The sequence below is a fragment of the Pholcus phalangioides genome, unplaced genomic scaffold, assembly GCF_987345545.1.
Source record: "Pholcus phalangioides strain wild (caught in Gottingen) unplaced genomic scaffold, Ppha-v1.0 ptg000043l_1, whole genome shotgun sequence".
NCBI lineage: Eukaryota > Metazoa > Arthropoda > Arachnida > Araneae > Pholcidae > Pholcus > Pholcus phalangioides.
This window is the reverse complement of record NW_028301629.1, coordinates 3,865,360-3,889,482: the sequence shown is the minus strand read 5'-3', so window position 1 is coordinate 3,889,482 and position 24,123 is coordinate 3,865,360. Positions and strand designations below refer to the sequence as shown.

At 40.6% G+C, this 24,123-nt stretch overlaps 1 protein-coding gene across 1 annotated transcript in view; it reads right to left on the bottom strand.

Annotated features, from left to right (window-relative positions):
* LOC149063807 (serine/threonine-protein kinase PLK1-like) overlaps positions 1 to 24,123 on the bottom strand; it is a 131,096-nt gene that overhangs the window by 81,142 nt on the left and 25,831 nt on the right. The gene's annotated exons all lie outside the window — the stretch shown is intronic.

Sequence of the window (24,123 nt, the reverse complement as noted above, 5' to 3'; positions counted from 1 at the left end):
AAAACGATAATTTTTTATTTTAAAGTAATTCAAACCCTCATCAAACTTCTTTGAAAAAAAACAACAATATTTTAGGATGCAATTTAAGAAAGATCCCTGATGTGATTTAAAAAATTTAATTTGGGAAAGGTTCCTTGGTATCGTATTTGCTAAACTAGATAATTTTTTTTTATTTTAAAAACATAATTTAAGCCCTCATCAAACCTGTTTGAAAAAAAAGTAAGTTAGAGAAAACGATAATTTAAGAACGATCCCTAATGTGACGTCATGCGATAATTTAATGATGTTGGAAACTTTAATTTTCGTCATTAGCTTTAATTTTCTAGGATGATTGGGAAAAAAGTAGAACCCAGTTGATCACGTGACTTTGAGTGCCCCATAGCCCCGGTATACACAGGGTGACGTCATTGTTGAGATTGAAAAAACTGATATAAAAAACTTTAATTTAAGAAAGGTTAGACATAAAAAAAGTAAGAACGGTTTTTCAGCCCGACGGGAAAGTTAAAAAACCATAATTCCCTCTTAGCGTTTGAAAACTTCTAGGAAAACTTTTTAGTCAGACTTGGGAAAACTGACATAAAAAATTTTAATTTAAGAACAACCCCCAATAAAAAATTTAATTTAGGAAAAAAAAAACAGTAAAGCGCCATCTAGTGTCCCTCATTCTCTTATCGCGGGGCAGCAGCATCCCTTATCGCGTGGGAGCAAAGGGGAGCAGGTGGGCAGCAAAGGGGAGCACCCATTGTTCTCGTGGGGAGGCCTATTGTGCACCAGAACCGCTAATTTCCCCCTACTTTCAGGTATTGTGGACGGCCTAGGGTAGGGCAAGTCCTCTAGCAAGGGACGATTCTTATCATTCGCTATACTACAAATTCAGTGCACTATAGAGTGGCCCGTGAAAAATCTGATCTTGGAGGCCGTGAAACAGAACTCACCCCCCCCCCCCCCTCAACATTATCAGTTATAAAAGTGCTGCTTAAAAAAACCCACTAGTTTTCTTCATGCTATATTTTGAGGCTTTGGGCGGTTATGGACGCTTTTTAGACATGGGCGTCGGAAGTGTATTAGGCCTGTGGGTATTTGACTTAAGCTTTTATGCAGGAAATTTCGATTTCTGAATGAATCGTTGGCACGCGCTGCAAAGCATTTCGGATGCCCCGAGTACCCAAAAGCAACCTCGGCTCCGACGCAGCTTGTACATTATTCATTTTTTTTGTTTCTAGACAGATTTTTCGGATTTAATTTCGTCCTGGATCTACGCCAGGGAAGTTCTGGATAGTTTTAGACAAAAAAAATGGTGTCCTATCTAAAAAATCTCTCTTTAAAAAAAGCGATAAGTTTTAATATATCTTCTGCACAATTACCTTGCCGAAAGGCATTTCAGGTAACTTATTTGATTTTATATATTGTTCGATACGAGATAACATAATTGGGAAAATACAAATATTATATTAAAAATTTTAATAGAATTTCAACTGATAAAGCAAAAAGCCGTAAGCCTAATACCGTATTTTGTATTTACTAAAAGATCAATATGATTTAGTTCGACCTTTTGCATATATTAAGAAGTATAAGGTACCTACAACGATTTTTGGTGTCCAATGCGGTTTCGGATCTGGAAGTACGGTATACGGTTCAGGTAAAAGCTGTACAGTAAGATGGCTGACAGGACTCTAGTCGGAGATTCATTTCTTGCTCATTCATTCATTTTCTTTCATTTATTTGCAAGGAAATGAATATCTCGGGGAGCCCCTTGAACTAGGCCGTCTTTATTTCATAGAAACGAATAAAATTAAAAAGGGTACACACACAGAAAACTTGGTATTTTAATCAGATGTGGATCCGGGAAGGGATCACATCGCTTCCTTTCAAGGGCCGGATTAATACGGGGGGAAATTTTTCTGCCCCGTAAAGTACGGGGGTGACACCACGAACCTACGTCCACTCACGCAACATCGACCTGACTGGATCTGCGCTTGATTTCAATCGCGTTTCAAGCAGTCATCTTAATGCATGGGCTCACCTGGGCACTGCCCGGGGACCCGTGTTGGTGCATGAGGGTGGCAGGGCCAAGATGATCTTGCCTAGCAATTACCATAAATCATGTCCACCTTGTAGAGGGGGTGTCAGTGCAATGCCTGATCCGGGGGGGGAAATCAATGGTGTTACAAACATGGCTGTTTCTGTGGGTCGTATCAGTGCACCACCTGCTATGAGGTTTGGTAAACCTCGTGTTGAATTTTTTTCTCCAAAATTGGTTTGTATATAACCGACCTTTTTCCCAGTATTGAATCGAATTTTCCAACTAAACCTCAGCTTTTACACGAGTAAATACGGGGGATTGAATATGAATTTTAATCAGGCGCGGATCTAGAGGCGATAACCTCTCCTAAGAAACCCGGTCTCGTAAAATATGGAACGATCCTACGAAACCTACACAATTAGTCGCCAGCTCCTACACAACGTTCAGGATCCATGCCTGATTTTAATCGAATTTCACGGTACCCTGTCCGTAACATTTTACAACCTCTGGCTGTAACGAGCTGTTTAAGACTGACCCAATCCATTAAAAGCAATTTCAGGCCGATAGTTTTGTCAATTCAACGCCACAAACGAAAAATTTAGGAAAATCGGGAAATTTCAATATGCGAAATCCGAAAGCAACGATTTCAACAATGAAAAATTGATTGATTTCGATTTTTCCCGACAATTTTTTCAATTTTCAATCAAAAGAATTGAATCATTCTCCTCTCCCTACCCTTGACTTAACCCCCCCCCCCTCCGGAGGATTAATTTGCTTTAAAGATGAAGTGTGGGGAGGGGGAAAACTGCAGGCAAAGAATGGAATCATGGGATGGATCCCACTCGGTGGGAAATCGAATATGAACGCGGGGTATTCTGGGTACTAATGGAAAGAGGGCTCTCTTCTCCCCCCCATCACACGAGAGATGCGACTGGAATGAAATTGACGTGGAGCGACCATGGATGTGCTGCTGCGAGCGTGTGTATTGTGTTATAACAAGAGCAGGCCCGTTCCAGACCGTACGGAGCCCCCTGAACATCTGTGAAACCACTACCAACTATATGTGCAGTGGTGAAACTTTCCATGATTGTCCTTTGTGACACGTATTTAAATGTATTGTGTGTTCGTGCCGAATATGAAATTCAACCTTGCGTATCTCTCTCTGGGGATTATTATTATTATTTCTTTTTTTCTTTTTGCCCCAGGAAGAATCGTGAAGGGATGTCCAGAAACAAGTGCAGCTTACTGGAGGGATTGACGCGATAAATCCCATTTTTTTTGTTACTCGACGATCCTGTAACACAGTGCTTTCAACCTGGCACCTCTTATGGTTCTGGGTTATTTTAAAGGGCCCATGGACAAAAATCAAATGTAAAGGGAGCCCACAACCGGTGGTTAATGGGAGGAAACACGAAAAAAATATTTCCCTTAAGAAAAAGCTTTCAAGTGACGAGAAAAAAATGTGACTTACAGAGCCACCCATAAAACCTGGACCCATCTTAATGAATGAAGCCTATATATTCTAGAAACCTTGGAATGAAGCCCCATCTGGGCATGAAACGTGGGCCAAAGGCACCGACATGAATGAAGAAAGCATTGGGAGGGCTGGAAGTTGTTGGTCGTCCCGTCTATACGGGACTTGCGTGCGTAAGCAGATGAAGGAGGGTGCATTGCATTTTTTTTCAGAAAGTGTTGGAGGGCTCAACCCCCCTACAAAATTTATTAGAGGGACTCAAATGGCCTCAGCCTCCTAGATTCCGGTGCCTATGACTTGGACCAAATGAGCATAGGAGGTGTAAGCGATGAGATCTGGTGCTGTGATCTTCGTGAGTAAGCAATCAAATGTGTAAATAGCCACTTCCAGCCAAGTATGGGGGGGGGGGGGGTCTCAGAACATCACTTTGCCAAAGAATCTATGATGGCCCTGGATAGAAACCCTACAAGGAAGCTCATTCAACTTTAGCCAAGGGTGGGTGCGGATCCAGGAAGATGTATCAGGAGGGACGATATACAGGGTAGGTTCATTGGATTGTCTTATTTTACAAATAGATCACTTTTTACCATATAATTTTAGTTGGTGGGGGGGGGGGGATCACCTCCTCTTCAGTTTTGACAAAAATTAAATTCAACGAATCGAAAAAACCTCGCTCCTGGATGAGGGTGAGGGTCCTGGATAAGACAAAGGAGCCACGAGAAGAAAATATTGTCCAAAGGAGGCCATGGGCTAAGAAAGGTTAAGGAATACTGCTGTGAATGCTGAGATAAGAATACTAAATATTTGTATATGAAAACCTCACGTCTGGGATTTGGGGGGGGGGGGTTCAGTGGTTCTAATCCTGGGGAATAAGATCTTGGGATATTCTATGGGAGCCCACGGGTAAAAATCAAGGGAAAAGTGAACCATGATATGTGGTTAAGGGGGGGGGGGGGGACAAAAGAGCTATGTGAAGCAAAAACTTCAAAGTGAAACATGGTGTGGGGGGGGGGGGAGGGAGGGTTGTGACTAGTTTCATAATGCAATAACACCCCTTAGAACCGGGATCATCTTATCAACGCATGGACCATTCTCAATCGAACGAGGTTCGATTATATGGGGCGCCTACATGATGAGATCTGGAACTGTGATTTTCGATTGTAAGTTATGTGCAAATAGAAAGGTAATAAAGCATTTCCTGCCACTTTGCTTGAGGGGACAACAAATAAAGGTCATCGTTTCAAGATATTCACATACGGAAGAAATTAATTTTAATTCAAAGCGTCGGGTGTAAATCGATGACCAAAAACGTGTACAATTACGACGATTACGTGTCAATTACCGATTGATTGTTCTTGAAGATATTGCGCTATTGGTTTAACATTAGAAATGGTGACAACATATTAAAAGGTCACCGTGAGATGACCTATTCCATTCTTTGTTTTCGAGCCATGGATGGCGGGTTTGAGTATGATCGAGTTTTTTCGCATTCATTTTACACCCGTTGATGATTAGTACCATTCATTGAAAGTTGTCTAATGAGACACTAATGAAACCAATGTCTGATGTACAGGGTGTTTCAGAAAGGACTTCCCAACTTTAAACTAACATAACTTGGAAACAGTAATACATATAAATATGAAACAAATCGTTTATTGGACAGGCTTGGAATTTCAGATACACCGGTGGGTGAAATTTATTGCAAGTCTGGCGAACAGATGGCACCACAGTCTCCAAGCAATGATGACTTTTACACAGTGAGTGATATTGTCCTTTGCAAACACGGGTGAAATCACATTGCGATGGATTCGAAGCGGCCCGCGGGACGTTTACAGATCACTTAAGTGACCAGCGGTATAACTTCGGATCACTTGAATGATTCACGACATATTTGCAGATCATTCATTGGGTGGCTCGCGGGCGGCACAGTTCCACATCACATAATCAAGTGGCCCGCGACCAAATTGTTTTCAAATCAATGAAGTGGTTTCACTCTATTAAAGGTTGAACACCCTTGCTATAGAATAATGCAGTGGGGCCTTTGTTAAGTCATGGCCACACTCATGTCAAGGCTGGTCAAATACGTTCCATGGAAAGTAGTGTGGCCGCTCTACCATTGCCAATGATCATCCAATGTACAGGGTCGTCATTTCAACTTTTTCCGGGGGGGGGCCGTTGCCTCCCCCCCAAATGACGGGCCTGCCAATGTAGAAGCCCTGAAAGGAGTATCTTCCAGCTTCTAACCTAAGGCGAGGGTGCCGCCTTCCTTCCCGATCTTCCAATCCGCCTGGCCACACATTGGTCGAAGAACGCCAACAGTCACGAAACGAAGTGCCCTGGAAAAACCGATTCTGTTGTTCTTGGAAAATATTCGCCAAAGAACATTGGGGTCAAGCTGAGCCGGTGTGTGGCCAGCCCATGCCGCTGCTGCTTCTTTGCATTAGGGAAAGGGAAACATTTGCGAATGACTATTCGGCCAGCCTTGGCACGAGTGTGACCATGGTTTTATCATAAAAAGGATTCAATGTACAAAAATCACTGGGTGGCTCTTCTATGATGAATTTATTCATGGACTCCCCCCCAAAGGTTGTGGCTGACAGAGCTCCAGTTCCGAACGATTCATATATATTTTTTGTCACGCAAGAAATTCTTCCCTACAGCTGAGTAGGCCCATGAATATGGGCAGGGATCCCAGTTTAAAAGTGTAGCTACACGGTTTAGGGGGCCCTGAAATTATTTTCAACTCACTTAATCATGTTTTCGGAAGAGATGCCGTAATTTTGGATTGCACATTTGAGAACACCCTGTTCCAGCTCGTGCCTCACGGTCACTTTTCTAGCCCCAGCTGTGACGATTCTCACATCACCAGCTCCACAATCGACACATTTATAGATTCATTAGCGCTCGATCCTCATAAAACTTTGGTCGCGTGAATCATTCGTAACACGTGTTGGAATACACCTACAGTTGTACTTACTAATGTTTAGCTGACGATATATATCCCGTGTAACAGGAAGGAAAATACCCCGGAGGTTATACTATATTATGTTATTACGATAGCAGATCCTCCCCCTCCAACCCAGAAATGTATCTAAATCGTCCGTGAAAGCAACTCCTGCAGCGTCATTACGATTTCCACATAAACCCCATCAGCAGATCCCGGGATCACCGAGGCAGCTGTTGGGATCACACACAGAAACGGATCTTGATGGCGATGGGAAGATGACTCCCGTGGTATAAGTACTGTACTACTATTACTACTGTACACGATCACCCGAGTGAAATAGGGGTGCCAGGAAGTCTGGAACCAGGAATCTCGATTACCAGGAGCAGTAAAGAGATGGAGATAGATGTCCCTACCCCACATCAGAAAATCGTCGTAATCAAATTCGAGGGTGGTCTGCACAGAGAGACAAACCACCTCCTCCGTCTATACAGAGGAAGTAAGTAGACAGACAGGATGTCCCGGGTTCCATCTGCCGTGGGTCCCAAGGAGATGGGGCGGAAAGGAGGCACGCGAACTCACACGCAGGTATCTCTTATTATATACAATAGAAAACAAAAGAGAAAAAAAAGACTCATCAGGTGACTCACCTTGAAGATCGCAGTAACTCAGAGACGCCATAGGTGGGTGGGCTGAAAAACCACGATTACGGTTTTTTGTTTTTATTTCAGTACAGACTATTCAATTTCATACTCATTTCGTAGATCATACATGTTCAACCCATGGCCAGCAAGCCAAATGTGGCCCTCGAAGTCCTCTGATGTGACCAATTGGCCTCAAACGTTATTTTGTAAAAATGAACTAAGCGGAGTATTTTGAGATCGCTTAAGTGACCCGCGGCATATTCACAGATCACTTAAATGATCATTGGTACCTTTCAAATCACTTGCGTGTACCGCGGCACATTTGCAAGTTTTTTAACCGTGGCAGATTTACAAATTACTTAAGTGTGCAGTTCCAAAGCATTTGATTGACCCCCTGAACATTAACGAATCACTTCAGTGACCTGTGGCACTTGAGCGGCACATTTACATGAAAGGTACTCGGCAGAGGTATTCAAATTTATATAGTTTCAAAGCACTTCAGTGACCGGCGGCACATTTAGAGATCACTTAAGTGACCCACGGTGCAGTTTCAAATCACCCAGGCGGCCGTAGGCAAATTCACAGATTACTTAAGTAATCTGCGGTGTTTGAAAAAGTGTCGCGGTTCACTTAATCAAGTGATCTAGGAGATATTAATTATTCTAGATCACTTGATTAAGTGAACCGCGACACTTTTTCAAATCAGTAAAGTGACCCGCACTCACCTAAAGGTTCAGCACCCTTTGTCGTAGATGAAAGCATCCCACTCCATCGTCTCAAATCATATATTCATCCGTAGATAAGCACTGTCCCGAGCACCTCTGGGAAACGAGTTCTAACTCGTTCGCGTTAGATGGTAATCCTTCTCGCAGGTGTGACATTGACTATGAAAACATTGAAAATATCCTCCGGTGTGCATTTCGGATCGTCATGGAAAGCGAGTCTCGTAAAGGTCAGGTCTCGTGAAAGTAGTCCAAGATGCGTGAGGAATTAATTGAAGGCTGGATCAAAGAGTCACGAAGATTCTTCCTGCTGACAACATCAAATGGGATCGGGTTTATCTTCCTGTGGTTTCCCAGTGATATCAGAGAATAGCATAACATGCGACCTACGTAAACACGTTTGCACAATAGGATGCAAGAGGAAAAACAACGCCTAAAATTAATACATGACTTCAACATGAAAAAAAAGTGACAGGGATATAGTCCGCAACCCTGGGGGGAATAGAGACATTCTAAAATTACTTGAAAATGAATTTTTTAATTCATAAAATTTAATGTTCTGGCCCGCTAAAAGCCCGGCTACAGGAGAGTATACTTGGCGTATGGCAGTGTTCCCCAAAATGGGTGACATCATCCCTTTGTGGGGGGTACTCCCAGCTACCCGAAGCTGTAATTGCAGACACCCGTGTGCGGAAAATTCACCGCTGGAAATTGCACCGACTACCATTCAACGCCACGCAATTCACAGAAAAGAAAATTCATCGACAAAGTTATATAATAAATGAGTGGGTGAGTAGGTCAGTGAACAAATGAGTGAGCGATTGATCAAGTGAGTCAGAGTTAGAGGGTGAGCAAATAAGCGAGTGAGTGAGCAAGCAGATGAGTGGGTGAGTCACTCACACGGTCACTCAATGCTGACTTAGGGCGGTATTCACCGACGTGGTTTAAACTATAGTAACTAGAGATCGACGCGGATTGGTTAGCTTCAGGTTTTTAACCAATCTATGTTGATCTCTTATCCAAAAAATTGTGACTACAGTTTGAACCATGTCGGTGAATACGGCCCTTAGTCACTCAATGCTGACTTGCCCACTCACGCGGTTATTCACTCATACGACCATTCACTCATCCACTCCCTTGTCACTGATACTGCTATTCATTCATCCGGTCATACATACGTGACTTATGCGGCTATTAACTCACACGGTCACTCACTTTTTAGTTAGTCACTCACTCACTGTTGACGGTGAATTTTCCCAGCGGAGAGGCTCCGTGAATCGAGCCTCCACGTTCCGACGGCTACGGAATAGCCTAGAATAATTTGGTTTCTTAGGTATTTGACGAGGGCGGGGGGGGTTCCTGGGCGATAGTTAATTAATATGACTTCGACAATTTTAACTGATTACATTTTGACTCATCTTCCCCGATTTAATATGAAAATATACATATTCAAGTGTTAAAAATGCGACTCGGATTCGAACACGGTTACTCAGTTTCAACGGGAAACGTTCTCTCACAACTGATAACACTTCTCCCCGAGCATTCTCGAGATCTTATCCTGATAAATAAGATACCAAAGGACTTCTCTGAGCATGTTATTTATCAGACACTAGTTGAATCGAACAAACAATACACTTTAGAAATGCAAGCGGCGCACAGGTACCAAACTAGCACGGTGCTTGTGTCGGGGTCACAACGTCAACCCATGATAAGAGACACACAAAAAAAACATTTCCGGCATTTTCGGGTTTTTAAAGAAGAGAAAAAATAGTATAAATAAGGAACGAAAGTATTGAAATCGGTAGGAAATAAGTGGCTATTTTCTTTTCGAAGAAACAGCCAATTTACTTACTTTTAGCAAAACACACACATACCAGAGAAATTGGCGATATAATAGAGAATGCATGCACCGGAACAACATGGAGTAGAGAGAGAGAAAGAATAAAACAAAAAATATTCGGGTTGCAGTTTATTTATTTTTTCCAGTTTATCTCGTTCTCAGAGCGTACCGTGGCCTCATGCCACGACACACTGTTATTTTACGCTTCAGGCCACCAACGGAGCACACAGTTTGAGGAGAAAATGAAAGAAAGGCTAGCGTGCGGACCAGCGATTTCAGCGAGTGTAACCAATTATGCAAATTTCCGGGCGAGATATAACACGAGCCCCCCTTAGCCCCTTAAACTATAAGAAACGTGTACATGTGCTCTAGTTCACGGCAATGTAAAATAAAAATGATATATGTATTTCCCATGGCAGAATATTTATTGTTAGCAGGGGCGTCGGAAATGTTACACACCTGTGGGTGCTCCGCTTGAGCTTTATTTATGCTAGAGATTTTGATCCCTCGATTAAACCGGAGGTGCTGTGGGTGCTCCGAAGCCACTGACTATTTTTTTTTTTTGGATCAGACAAGTGTTTCATAACCATTCATGCTTCAAGTAAACCCTGAAAATGCGTAGAAGGCTTGCGTACTCCCTGGAAATACAAGCGTCCAACATACCAATGCTTAAGAGTCGAGTATACTCTTTCAAAATGCATAGGAAAGTTGCATACTCTTAGGTATATGCATAAGGAGGCTTTCGTACTCGTAGAAATGCGCGGGGAATGTACGTACTTCTAGAAATATGCAAGAAGCTCCGTATTGATTTATTTACTGTGGCCGAATGCGCTTTGTGGGTTTTCTTTTTCCCGTCACTTAACTCGGATTTTCCGCTGTCGCTGATTATTTTCCTTATACCAGTACCCGTCACGTACCTCTAGGGCAGGGGCTCTTAATCTTTTAACTCCACGGATTCCTTTGTCAGTAGAGTGAATACCTCGGACTCCCTCCCTGAAAAGCACTTTTAAACACATATAAAATATAATAAAATAAAAACTACGAAACAGTCACGTAACGAGTATGTTTCTTCTTCGAAACCTTTGAAATACACGTTAAAACTTGTTTTAAGCCGGCATAACACTATAAAAGTTCGAAAAAATAAAAACCTTTTTCAAAACTTTTATAGTACAATGCTGAGCTAAAGCAGAATCGCGAGAGACCGGGAATATTTTCAAAGTTTCCGCATTATCAAAATTTGGCAACGAATGAAAATCAGTGTGGTGACACAGTTCTTGGATTACAATTCGTGAAGACATCAGATGTTTCCGGAGGGAGGAACAAAAAAAATGTGTATGTGCGAGCGATAAATAAAATTAAATCCACGTTATATGTGTATTTTGAATATTTTCCGCTATATACCGTTTTTTTACATATACAATATCTTTTAAAAATCCGTTTAATTCAAAGACCTGCTTCTGATAAAGTTAACTTTTATGGCTATTGACAATTCCTTCAGTTGTTGGAAGAGTCTCTGTTGCCAATGCATATCTGTGCACAAAGCAATGACACACATTGACCTGAGGATCTTCTTTTTCACCACATAAGAGAAAACCAGTATTACCAAACATCGCAGGAGCTTCATCAATGCAAATTGAATGAATTTTTTTTTTCAATCGAAATTTTGTCTGTGGGAAAATGTTTTTATCATTTCGGAAACATCAATAGCCTTTTGTGTGTGGTTTCCGAAAGATGCTGACAAAATAAGAAATCTCCTTTGATGGCTCCAACATGCACATAGAGAGCAAAAATAAGAAGCTGGCAACATTGAGAGATGTAGTTTCATCCAACTGTATACTGAAGGGAAATAGCGAAGCTAACAATTCCTCGACGAAATTACAAATAGACTTAATTTCGTTCAGTGTAAGGAAAAAAATATATTTAGTTGAAAATTTTCTCTAAATCAAGCTCACGGAACCCCGGTTAGGAAACCAGGCTCTATGAAATGCGTAAGGGTGGAAACGAAATGCTGGTTGGGAACTATCTTGGACTGGAAGCATTAAAATTCTCTTAAAAGGAATGTGGGGTGTATCATGTCAGAATATCTAGATGAGATATCAACTATCGATCAACTGAGATATCAACTATCGATCAACTGAGATATCAACTATCGATCAACTGAGATATCAACTATCGATCAACTGAGATATCAATATCGTCTATAACGCAGTGCTACCGGGTATGTATCAGAGCAATTCACGCTAGGCGCAATTTTTACACGACGGAAATTTTCAGAAGAAACATACCGCTATATAAAATTATCGACGTCTACTGTGGAAGGACAGCGAAATTATGGTTTCCCATTCCCTGAACTTTAAGCCCTGTGGCAATCCACATTTTCTCAGAAATATGTAGGTATTCCCCTGATCCGTTCCAATGCATCACAAGGTGTTATCACTCCACTTGGGGGAAGCATTGGTCTACTCGTTTCCTAAAGTGGGCAATATCACCACCTGGGGGCCGATGAAATAGTCAACGGGGCAGAATATTTCGTATAATGGGGCGATGACAGAAAAAAAAATTTTGAAGGAGGCGGCGATGGGGGAAAAAGGTTTTTAAAACTATGGTCCACCCTATATTATTCAATTAACACTCAAGCAACTCTTGGTGAAGCGCAGATGGAAATCAAGGACCTTAAACTTAATGCTCACGAGCACTACGTTGCTCACTCAAGCAAGATTTTTTAATCAGATATATTGATTGATAGCCTGATACCCCATTCAAGGATTATTGATTTGATTTTCAGTACCAATCAGAGACACGATGCTTTTTTTTTTTTTGACATGTTGGACACAGACGATGCTCGCGACTAACCGATATGGGCAATAAAAAAAATAGCCAATTTCCAGCAAGAAATCACGTGATACAATTCCGAAATTAACCATACGTGAGGCAAATCATCATATAACTTAGTCACGTGACCCACACCGTTACAAATAATCTTAGACACATGCACACTCTCAATCAAAACAAGTGTCAGAATCTCTGACATATGATGACAGGCAACCGTCGAAGCGGGCGTACTTAATTACCGGAAACTAATTAACAGCAGATGCAAGACATATGGGATGGAAAAAGTCCTCAAAGATAGCCATTTTTCATTACCATTTTTATGATGACTAGACGACAACAGTGTAAAGATGCGGGGCCTCGGGATGATAATAAATAGCCAATAAAAAAACATATAAATAACATTTTTACCATCATTGCCGAAAACAACGGGGAAGAAAGAAAGAATATGCATAGTATATACATAGTGAGACAAAAGATGGCGTCATAAAAGAAACAATAGTGAAATATTCGGATGTTATCGAGATTTACGAACGGCAAAATGGACACCGGTGCGGGTTCTATTATAGGAAGAACCTTGAGACTTTTTTTTTTTTTTTTTTTGCTGTAGAAGAACAGTATACGCCACATCATTCTGTTATCTGTCGGGATCGGTTATCTTTTAGTGTTATCATTTTGCCATTTCCCCGTTCGATCTCGGTTCCCATAATTAAGAGAACGCATTGACAGAATCCGTTCAGAAAATCATTTATAAAATAGGTTAACTTTTTCAACGCGTCCCAAAAATGTCTGAATGGACCGACACTTATGAAGGGAGTTATAAACCGTATAATTGCATAATGGCGGGAATAATTACATGGGAGTCTCACGTGTAGCTACAGTAAAAATTTCCCCGAAGGAGCCAAATTTCGTCTGCTTGGAGTTTTTTTTGCTGATTGGTTAAATGTTGAATTTTCCTTCAAGCTTTTGGTGAAAACTGAATGGTTTTATCTCGGAGTTCGGAATTTGAACAAATACCAGCTGTCAGGTTGCCATATCGAACAAAACATGGCGCCAAAAATTTTATGTGTACGACAGAGTTTGACAAATCGGGAAGAATTCTAGGCGCCAAAACAATTTTTTTTAGTAGCCCAAAATTTTTACCTGAAATATTCGGATTATAGAGACAACATCCGAATATTTCCGAAACATCCGAAAAACAGGTCTAAAATAATTTCTTTTGACTTTTCCAGGACATTGTGTCCTCCTTTCATGTTGATGAATATGCCAGGGCTGGTTAGATCGAAAAAAAAAAACCTATGCGCAAAAAATTTTTAGGCGACAAAATAATTTTTGCCCGAAGAAAAAGGTCCAAAATAATGCTTCTTTTGACTTCTTATGGTAGTGACCCACTTTTATATGTTGGCAGATATACTCTGTTATAAATTCCAAGCATTTTGTGCTGCTCTTAGAATGCAATTTAGTTACTACACGAAAATTGGTATTGACGCCAAGTCACCATGGCGACCGGGATTCGTCCCGTTCTGGGATATGCCGACATAAAGTCCAAACATTTTGTGCTGTTCTCAAACTCAAATTTAGTGCCAAAACAAAGAAAACTTTAGGCACCGATACCAATTTTTTAAACGCCACGGCGTCCTGATGCGTGGGATTTGTTAAATTCCGGGATGGAAAATGAAAATTGATTTTTGTATGAGGAAAAATGTTTTTGTAGCAGCATTTATCAGTTTCGTAATTATGTTTTGTACCAGTTTAAAATTTTGGCAGTAAATACAGTTTTTATATACAGGGCGGCAAAAACTCCGTAGAAACTTTAAAAACTCATAACAACTGGAAAAAAGAAAAAACGGTTTGCAGGGTTAGCATCGCTTCGTTACGAATTTTTTTTGAGACAGGAAAAAACCTCACACAACAGCCGATAGGTAGCGCTGACGTACACAAGTAAAAGAAAAGATACACAAGTAACGAACAGAATGCTTCCAAATCGTTTATTACAGCAGTATGTGTTCCAAATGACCACCACCACAGGGGATAACACATTGCAGGCGAGTCACAAATCCAGCGACAGCAGCGTGCAGCAAGTCCACATGCACGGTTTACAACGGCGAACTGATTGTGGATTAGGAGCGCAAGTTCTTATAACCGTCTCATTTGCTTATTTCCACCACCACCAAACCAGAACATGGCTCCCACTCTGTCCCAAGATAGGGATGATGCATATTTCCACCGAAGTCGCTCGTACTAGCACCACCTATCGACTGTTTTTGTTATTTTTACGTCTTAAAAAAATTTCCGTGACCTAGCGATGCTAACCCAGCAAACCGTTTTTTTTTTATTTCGGTTACTTTTCCTGTTTTTATTCATTTTTAAAGTTTCTACGGACTTTTTGCGCACCCTGTACAGATATATATGCAGTAGCGTGGCAGGAATAACAGTTTTTTACTTTAAAAAACAGTGTTATCTCAGCTCAGAAGAAGGAGGGAGTGCCCCCAATGTACAACATACATAGAGATTTCCTCTAGAAGAAATAATAATTATTTTTTAACTTTTAAATCAAAAAATTTTTGAGAGACTTCTTCATATTTGTATTTTTACATTCTCTACGATATCAACAAATGTAAGGCGTTCAACCTAGAGACATTTTAACATATGGTATTTCCGATTTCAAAAATAATGTGAAAATGAGTGTTTTTAGATTTAGCTTGTAGACTTGGTAATCACTCATTTAAAAAAAAAATCACTACAGGAGAGACTTGAAACACTCGTTAGAAAAGTAATTATTTTTCTTGTTTTTGCCGCTAAAAGCAAGTCTAAGTTGTGCTTTTTGTTCCCTTCAGTTTCAAGCACTTTTGAACGTTTGATCTTGCTTTTTTACCATACCCATGCCCCCACACCATCCTTCAGGCAGGGATCTTTGGCGGGACAATCACACGGGTCCCTCCATAGGAGATTTTTGTGTGAAAAAACAAATAATGATGAGAACCGTTCCCCGGGCAATCTATCTGGAGCTCTGTCAGTCCCAACATTATTAAGGGCCATGGCCACATCTCTTTATAAAGAAGACAGGGTTGCTCTCAGCGAGAGAGCGGTTTCGCTGTCGCTGTGTCACTTCTCACGAATAAAAATGGCCGATTACTTTAATTTCATTTCGCTTTGGAATCATCGAAACGGAAATTGCGGTTAAGATATTGCTATAAGAAAAAAAAAAAAATCGTCTCGACATCCCTAAAAGCAGAAATTTCGAAATTTCTGGGGGCGGATGGACTCGATGTAACGTGAAACCATCCCACCTTTCAAGCTCTGTCTGCGTAACCGCAAATCGTGCTGCAATCCCGCACGTTACATGTAAATTCAGACTCATCCCGGGCAATGCCTTTCAATTGACCCATTTGTCATCCTCCTTCGAAATTCACTACCTACACTGTATCACCACATAGATGAGGAAACGCGCTTGTTCGTATTGTAAAAGCGGATTATTCCGCGCATGTTGATAACGGGCACTCACCCTCCCGCGGTTTATTTCGTTTACGGATGCAAATGGGTTTAAAAAAAAAATAAATTTCAAATCGAATCTCAGTGGATAAGCTGGCCGTTGCGTGGTCGTGTGGGCATCGTGCTGGACTCTCATAGTGATAATTTTAACAAAAAAATAACACGATCATACCTAAACCAAGGCTGGACATATCCAAGGCGCCAGGCCGCCATGGCGACTGAAAAATTGGTATTAGCGCCTAAAATTTTCTCAGTGTAGGTGCTAAATTGCAGGCCTAGAGCAGCACAAAATGTTTAGAATGTACAGCAGCATATCTGCCAACGTGCAAGACAGTCACTGTGGCCTAAAAAGTCTAAAGAAGCATTGTTTTGGACCTTTTTCTCCGGACAAAAATTATTTTGGCACCTAAAATTTTTTTCTGGCGCCTAGATTTCTGTGCGATTTGTCCAACTTTGACCTAACCACAAAACAGTAATTCCCAAACGGTATGCTGCAAAACTATCCCTAATGTCCTAGCATGGGGTGCCTGTGTAGAGATCGGAAAGTGGTGGGCATTGAAATTCCCAATATCGTTCCAGAAAGTGCCAAAAAAAAAACAAGCAATTGACACGGAAAAATTATCCATTGTAACAACTGGAACGAAGTTAAGGTTTTCAATGTGGCGAGAGACCTACACACTCGTTTCTTACGCAATTTATGATGTGTGCATGAATAACAGAAAAAGTAATAATCACCCATAACAATCTTGAAAATTGTTTTTTCCTACAAAAGACAATCGAAAAGAATGCGATGTTTCAAGAGTTGCTCAGATGGAGTTACGCAAACTCATCCCATAGTATTACTGCATGTGGGAACAGACTCCCTTCCTGATGTGGTCCATCATTGTTATAATAACCAATCCATTGCACATATAACACGTGGTCTGGTTATCATTTCGTTTTTTTTTTTTTTACAGAACTAGCAAAGTCATTGTGCCAGCGGACCGAGTAGACGAGCAACAATGATGCAGAGTAAGTAACCCGTCAACGGCCGGTTTACGAGAAACAATGGCGGAATGTTATAAACACACCGGAATACAAACACTAACACGGTCAACAGCCACAAATGATAATAACAGTGATATTATGCTAGTGTTTTTTTCCCCCTCTCTGTTTTTCCTTGTTTCTGTAGAGATAAGAACGGCAAAAAAAAAAAAGTACAATGGTTTCCGAGTTGCACCATGATGGCGCGGACATTGCCTGACAATGAGAGTTTTTAGTTTTTTTCTCTCCCTATGACAGTAATAACATGGCGGTGAGATGAATACTTCCAGACACGCATATTAGGGTATTAGAGCGGAGGGATTGATGACAGAGAGAGAAGCCATTCATCAATTTAGATCCAGCCTGGATCCGTTTCAGAACGATCCGGATCGGTATAATCGCCAGATTACTGAGTTATGAAAGTCGCATCACATTATCGGGACCACCTCCTACTTACTAGAGAACTCTGATGGAATGAGAGCTTTTCCAGCCGAGTGCCATAATATCTTTGACAGTCGCTGTGCGGTCATCGTGCTGGATTCTCATCGTAAGGATACAGGTTCGAACCCAGTGGCGATACAGTAATGGTCAGCTGAGTTTTTTTTTTGTAGGTTTTCCTACTTCGGGGTACGAATGTGAGCCGGTGTCCCACCAGAAGCGTACCGAAAAGGCGGGACGTTCGGAGGGGCAGTTAGTGCTCAATAACATAAAACAGCGGTTCTCAAGACACACATATTAGGTGCTTCAACTCTTTTTTTTACTCGCGGAGCGTTAGAAATTCTCCAGAAGAATGTTTACGAGGTCAGTAGAAGTGTCTTTAATACTGCTTGCAAAATGTTTTTAGCCGCTGTCTAAACTGCAGTGAAATGCGAAAAATCAAAAGTAGGGGGACGGAGGAGAACCAGATGGCATTGGCTTAAGAGGTGAAAGTCGGCTGCAAAAGTGCTCGAGGGGGCTGACCTATGTATTACATTTCAGTAATTCCCTGCTCAAATGAGCTTTGGCGGTACCTGAGTAATGTGCGAAATGTCTGGATCAATTGCCACTGCATCGCTAGAAGAAGTTGGGCGACTGCAATTCGCTTGGTGGAATCAAAATTCTTTGAATCACCAATAAAAATATGGTCAGCCCACGCATGCGCTAAATTTCCGATTTTCGTAAGCCAATCGCAGGTGGTTACCAATTTAGCAAACTGTTTCTCCTACAATTTTTTTCTGACTGATTAGATGAATCAGTAAAAAGTCAGCGAGAATCTTGCCAAGGGCAATCTTCAGCATCTCATTGTGTCAATTTCGAACTTAGCTGCTGTCCGGACCGCGCAAAGGTGGGGATATTAGCTGGTTGTCACGAGTCACCAAGGCTGGACAAACACCAGGAGCCAGGTTGATATGGCGACTAGAAAATCGGTACTGGCACCCAAAATATTCTACATTTTATCACTGAATTGAGTCTAAGGATGACACAAAATTTGCTGAAACCATTACGCAACTTCCTCTCATGTTGAAAGACGTTATGAAGTCCCGGAAAAGTCGATAAACATTATTTAGGACCGTTTTTCTTGGGTAAAAACCATGGTTAACTGCTTAGAGGTTAGCTCTTAAGAAATTTGGCTGGCACCTAAAAATATTCAGTCAAATTTCTTGATTCGTCAAGTCTTGCTGGTCACGATGATGTGACTTGACTGTACACCAAGGTGTTTTTGATCCCGATAATAATTCATCAATTGTAACACACTTGAAAACGCAACGCACTAGAGAAGACCATCAGATACCACGTTGGACACAAGCGGTTCCTTTATGGGTACTCCATAACCTTTTCGGAACCATTGTGATTCTCACCAACGAGGGCCAATAACCTCGTTTATCCAAGTCGGATTCTTTTATTCCGGCAATAAAATAAAATCCTCTTTTTGTGATAGAATTAAAATCACTTTTTCTTTTCGGAGATATAAAACCTTAATTGATCAATAAATACGTGCCGGTGATATTACTTTAACGACCCGCCATCTACATATTACAGAAACAATGGCAGAGTTCACAAACATGTGAATGTGTGTGAAGTTACACGCACGAGAAACGCAATTTCAGCGCATTCACGTGCGCGTGTAAACATAGCAAAACAACGACGGATGTTCGATTCCGAGATTCCGGACGAGCACGGGGCATAAAAAAAAGCCGGATGCGGTGACAACACGCATTTCCGGGCACACCCGGTCGCATCTTCACAATTCGACATACACACAAGAGCATTAAAAGCTATTATATTATCAAAAGTCGACCGGGATCACGTCCGAGCACGTGACACGCGAGACTTGCGTCGCGTGGGAAATCCTCGTTACCTGGTACAGCATACTGTACTGACATGGAAAGGCTTCTGATTATGAGCTATATGGATGGCCCTACTGGCACATTTAATAAAAACAGGGACGTCTAAATGCGTAGGCCCGTCCATGAACAGCGTGGGGGGGGGGGGGGGGCCTCGCGACCACGGTGGCCGACATGATGAGATTTGGTACTACGCTCTTCCAAAAAAGTACGTTGATATGCTAGCTGTTGTCTCCAACTCAGTACCGGGCGTCAGAATTCCAATTCATCGAAAGGGGGGGGGGGCAGGCAAGGAATAGGACGCCGATGTGTCGGTAGGTGAGGGAGAATAGTGTAAGTTCATTGAATTGTCCCTTATTTTACGGGATATACCAAATTTCCCCATATTATTCGGCTCTTGGGAGGGGCGATCTTACTTACTGCCTCCCCCCAATGAATCCTTCCAACTCAAAAAACCGGTTTTATGCGCGGCGGCTTAACATCTAATTGGTTTTAAAAAAATAGAACATACTAATGATTGGCTAAGGTTCCTTGAAACTCCAGGCTGACTAAAAGGCTTTCTTTAAGCGACCGTTTTACCACAAAAGCCAATCATAAGGCGCCTAGATAGGGGAGAGGACTCCTCGTCCTCCCTCTTGAAATAAAGAAACTGGTTTTTTCGCTTCAAGTGACGTATAATAGTTGAAAAGAAGCAGAATAAAGAATAGAGGTGGGACAAATATTCGGCTGCTATTCGGGATTCGGCCGAATATCTGTGTAACCCCCCCCCCTAAGTACAACAAACTAATTTTAAAATATTAAGTGGAGAATTTTCCCCATAAATTTAAAATTTACTGAATACTATTGTGTGTGTGTGTGTATATTGTGTGGTGTATATTCCCTTCCTGCGAAAAGGGTTATGTCAGGGTAAATTTCTAGGACAAGGAAAAAAACATGTAACTGAAAATAGAATCCAACTGCAATAAAAGGTGGAAGTGAGCATGAATTACACAAGTTGACTAACTGAAAGACGTACCTAGACAAGAAACATATTAAAGCTACTGAAAGGGGGAAAAGAACATCTAGAGAGGAAAAATAAGAAAATAAGTCGTAAATTTTATGATACATAACTAGTTGAGAGTATAAATAATGGTTAACATTTTCCTGATTAGATATAAAATTGTGACAACCGTTGAAAAAAATTGATTCTGTAAGTAATATTATGAAATACAATACAGTAGGACTTTGTTAATTCGAACTTGATTATTTTGAATAATTTGAACTTTTTTACAAACTCTCCTTGAGCTTTATATCTAATTTAAATTAAAATTTCTTGTTTAATTCAATTTTTTAATGTCTTGAATAGTTCGAAGTTGGAGGGGAAAAAAATTATGATTTTTCTATCGGCAAATTTAGTTTGGAAAAAAGGAGGGCTGACAGGGCTATAGCCCTGGGGCCCTGGACAGTTCTTATCATTTTTTTGCTTTTTCACGCTATAAATTAACTACAGAAGGGGCACGTGAAAAGTCTGACCGGGGGGCCCGCAAAAGATTCCAGCCTAGGGGCTCCGCTCCAGAATGTGGGGCCATGAATCAAGATTGTACCATTCTCAAAATCTGAATCTTTTTATAGTCAAAGTACAAATTGTTATGCGTTAATGAGAGTATATTTACTTGACAACATAAGAAAACAAGTAAGCAAAATTTGTAAAAGAGTTGCGTAACTGATAATCATGAATGTTTCCATAAATCAGGCTTTGAGCAAGAAATTCTTCAGTGTGATATTGGTTCCCAGAACAGTAGTTAAAATCAATTATTATAATTGTAACTAATTAAAATTTTGGAAACAGTTTCGTAACTGATGATAAAATTATAATAATCGATAACTATTATCCTTTGTTAATGTTGATGATTAAGTTGAAATTTATAGTCAGTTTACAGATCCGGGATAGATTAATTGGATAATTCGAATTTTGGGGATAAATCCAACTTCTTTTCCAGTGGCTTTGGACTTGGATAACTGCGTGTATCATCATTAAATTTGATGTCAGTATCATATCACAACAATAAAATCTTTCAATTACCACAGTTTTTAATATTTAAATAATGAATTGCATAATCAAAATTCAATATCATTTAAAATTATGAGTAATTTCATTTTCAATTAAAAAGTAAATTCGGCCAAAGCATCAGCCGAATATTCGGTATTCGGTCAAATCATTACTCATCCAATTCCTAATAAAGCACAGCGATTGACTGTAGCGATACCGATAATACTGACGTCACACTTTCGCTCAAAGATGGTGGATTGAATTTTAGGGGGCTTCAGCCAATCACTGTTACCTATCTGGCTTTGATTTAGTGATTAGACGTCACTTGCAGCGGCAAAACCCCTTTTGGTTGAAAGATGGATGGCGATGAGTCCGCTCCCCTTTCTAGGTGCCCTTGGTCCTGGATATCCTCTTTGTTTATAAAAATCTTGCTCACTATAAATTTACTGAAAAAATCAATTCAAGAGATCTGAATTGAATGAGTCTCCTTCCTATGAGAGGTGGGGAAGGCCTCCGATAAGATAAGGGACCACAAGAATAAAATATTGTCCGGAACGAAAAAATTGGCGAAAAAAAGTCTAACAATGCCACAGAGCGAACGTGAAATCCGCTGTCTGGTTCTTGCCAAATCAAAGACAGCAAGTACTAAATTGCCTATTGGGAGACCAATAAAAAACAATTGACGGAATTCCGTCAATGACGTCATCGGAATGCCGATTCGAAACGATATAATGGGTTTAGCAAAAATCTCATTCCATCTCTGTCAATACAAATAAACGGGTTGAAGGAGGTCTTCCAAGAAATCGACGCAAGGACTCTTTCTTTCTCTCTCGCGTTTACTGGGCCCGAAAACCGCAAGATCTGACAGAAAATAAATAAAAACCTACAACATATAATAACCCTTCCGGTTCGCATTCTAAGAAGCGAAACCTAAAGGGGGTTAACGTCGATCACCGAATACTTGGAAATTCGACTCGAGATCGAGTATGATAAGCGCCCCAGAGACGAAAAGGGTGGTTTCGAATCCAAGTTTCGCTCATGATTCTAAAAAGCAGACAGATCCTCCTCTATATGATGACATTCATCCGGATGAATCATCATCATATCGAGTATGTATAATCATTTGAGTGTCTTTTCCCTGCAGTAATGCTCATTGCAAAGATTATGTTGAAAGTTCTAAATAAAAAGCGAATGACCAGTTTCCAAAAATTAAAATCGATCAGGGTAAAGGCTCATAAAGAGGCGGGCGGACTCCTCGTACTCCATCTTAGAATGGCAAAACCAGTTTTTTTTTTTTTTTTGTTCAACGTTACGTCCAATTATGGAAAAAAAAGCAGAATAGGGGAACAGTGATTGGCTATAGAGTATCAGTGCTTATCCAAGTTGAAAATAAAATGCCAAAATACATGGAACATGTTGCGAGTGTGAAGCATAAATAACAAGTTAAATGCTGAAATAGGCAAAATGTCATGTCGGATTTGCTCCTACATGGTTAAACTTAAATGAATTTTTTTTTTTCACCATTAATTTTGAACAAACTTCGCTGCTAAATATATTTTATTTATCAGCAGGTAAAGAAGTTTCAAAGTATCCTAAGAATTTTTTTTTTCATTTATGACCAATCGTGAGAATGACCAAATGTGTTTTTCCTTTTAGTTAACGAACACCCGGTACAAATTCGTTGAATTTCGAAGGGTTTCGTTATAAGTTATAACGTTTGTTCGTTGTAAGAGTTTGTTGAATGGCATTTCTTATGAGGTTAAGATGGTTATTTGTGGGGTTTTCCCTTCAAAATTTGGTTATCATGGTTGTCAACTTGAACATAAGGGGAAACATTGCAATACTGAAAAAATAACAGGCATAAAAGGTTTATAAATACATATGTTCCTCCTTGCATGCTTTCATCCTATCATACTTAGCAGCATTGTCACCATGCATATAGCCGAATTTCTAGCGCTTTGCTAAGATTTGGCCATACATTTTCAATCCTTACGTAATATACTGAAAGCCAGCCCCTCCCCCCCCATACCATGAGTTACATCTCCGCATTACCGATAATTTGACTCCCACAGAAAGCCCGTTAATTATAGACCAATCTCTTCCAAAGACAGTGACTTATGATATCATTGAAGGACCGGACACACCCCCCGCTTCCCATCTGAAGGAGATATCGAAGCGTTCCCGAAAGATGGGTGCATCCGGAATTTTATTAAATATATATATATATATATATATATATATATATAAATTTGTATAACAGAATAACAAGTCCGGATTACAGGAGTATAAATCAACGGAATAATTATGATAAATCATGATCTAAGAATCGAAATCTAAATTTATATTACAGCTAGTATAATATAAATTTAATAACTATTTAGTCTGCTATTTAAGAGATTCCAAACAAAAAATTGACCTCTAAACGATTAAAATTCTCTGAGCTCAGTCAATGACAATGATCAATAGTTCAGAATACAACTAGCTTGAAATTTTGGCTGTAAAAATTCCGTGGACGAGGAAGCATTATAGGGCGCGTGCGGCCTCATATATGCGGCATCGCACTATGAATAGGATGGGGGGGGGGGGGGAGAGAAAGCACGCTTCTACAACAGTCCGACATAATGCATGCTAATTGCTATACAGCAGTGGTTCTCAAAGTGTGCGCCGCGGTTCCTCCACGTGGTCGTCGTGGTGAGCTAGCGATATTGATGTGTTTGCCTTTCGGTAATTTGAAATAATGTTCTTTGTTAGACTGTTCTGGGCAAATGAATGTTGACTA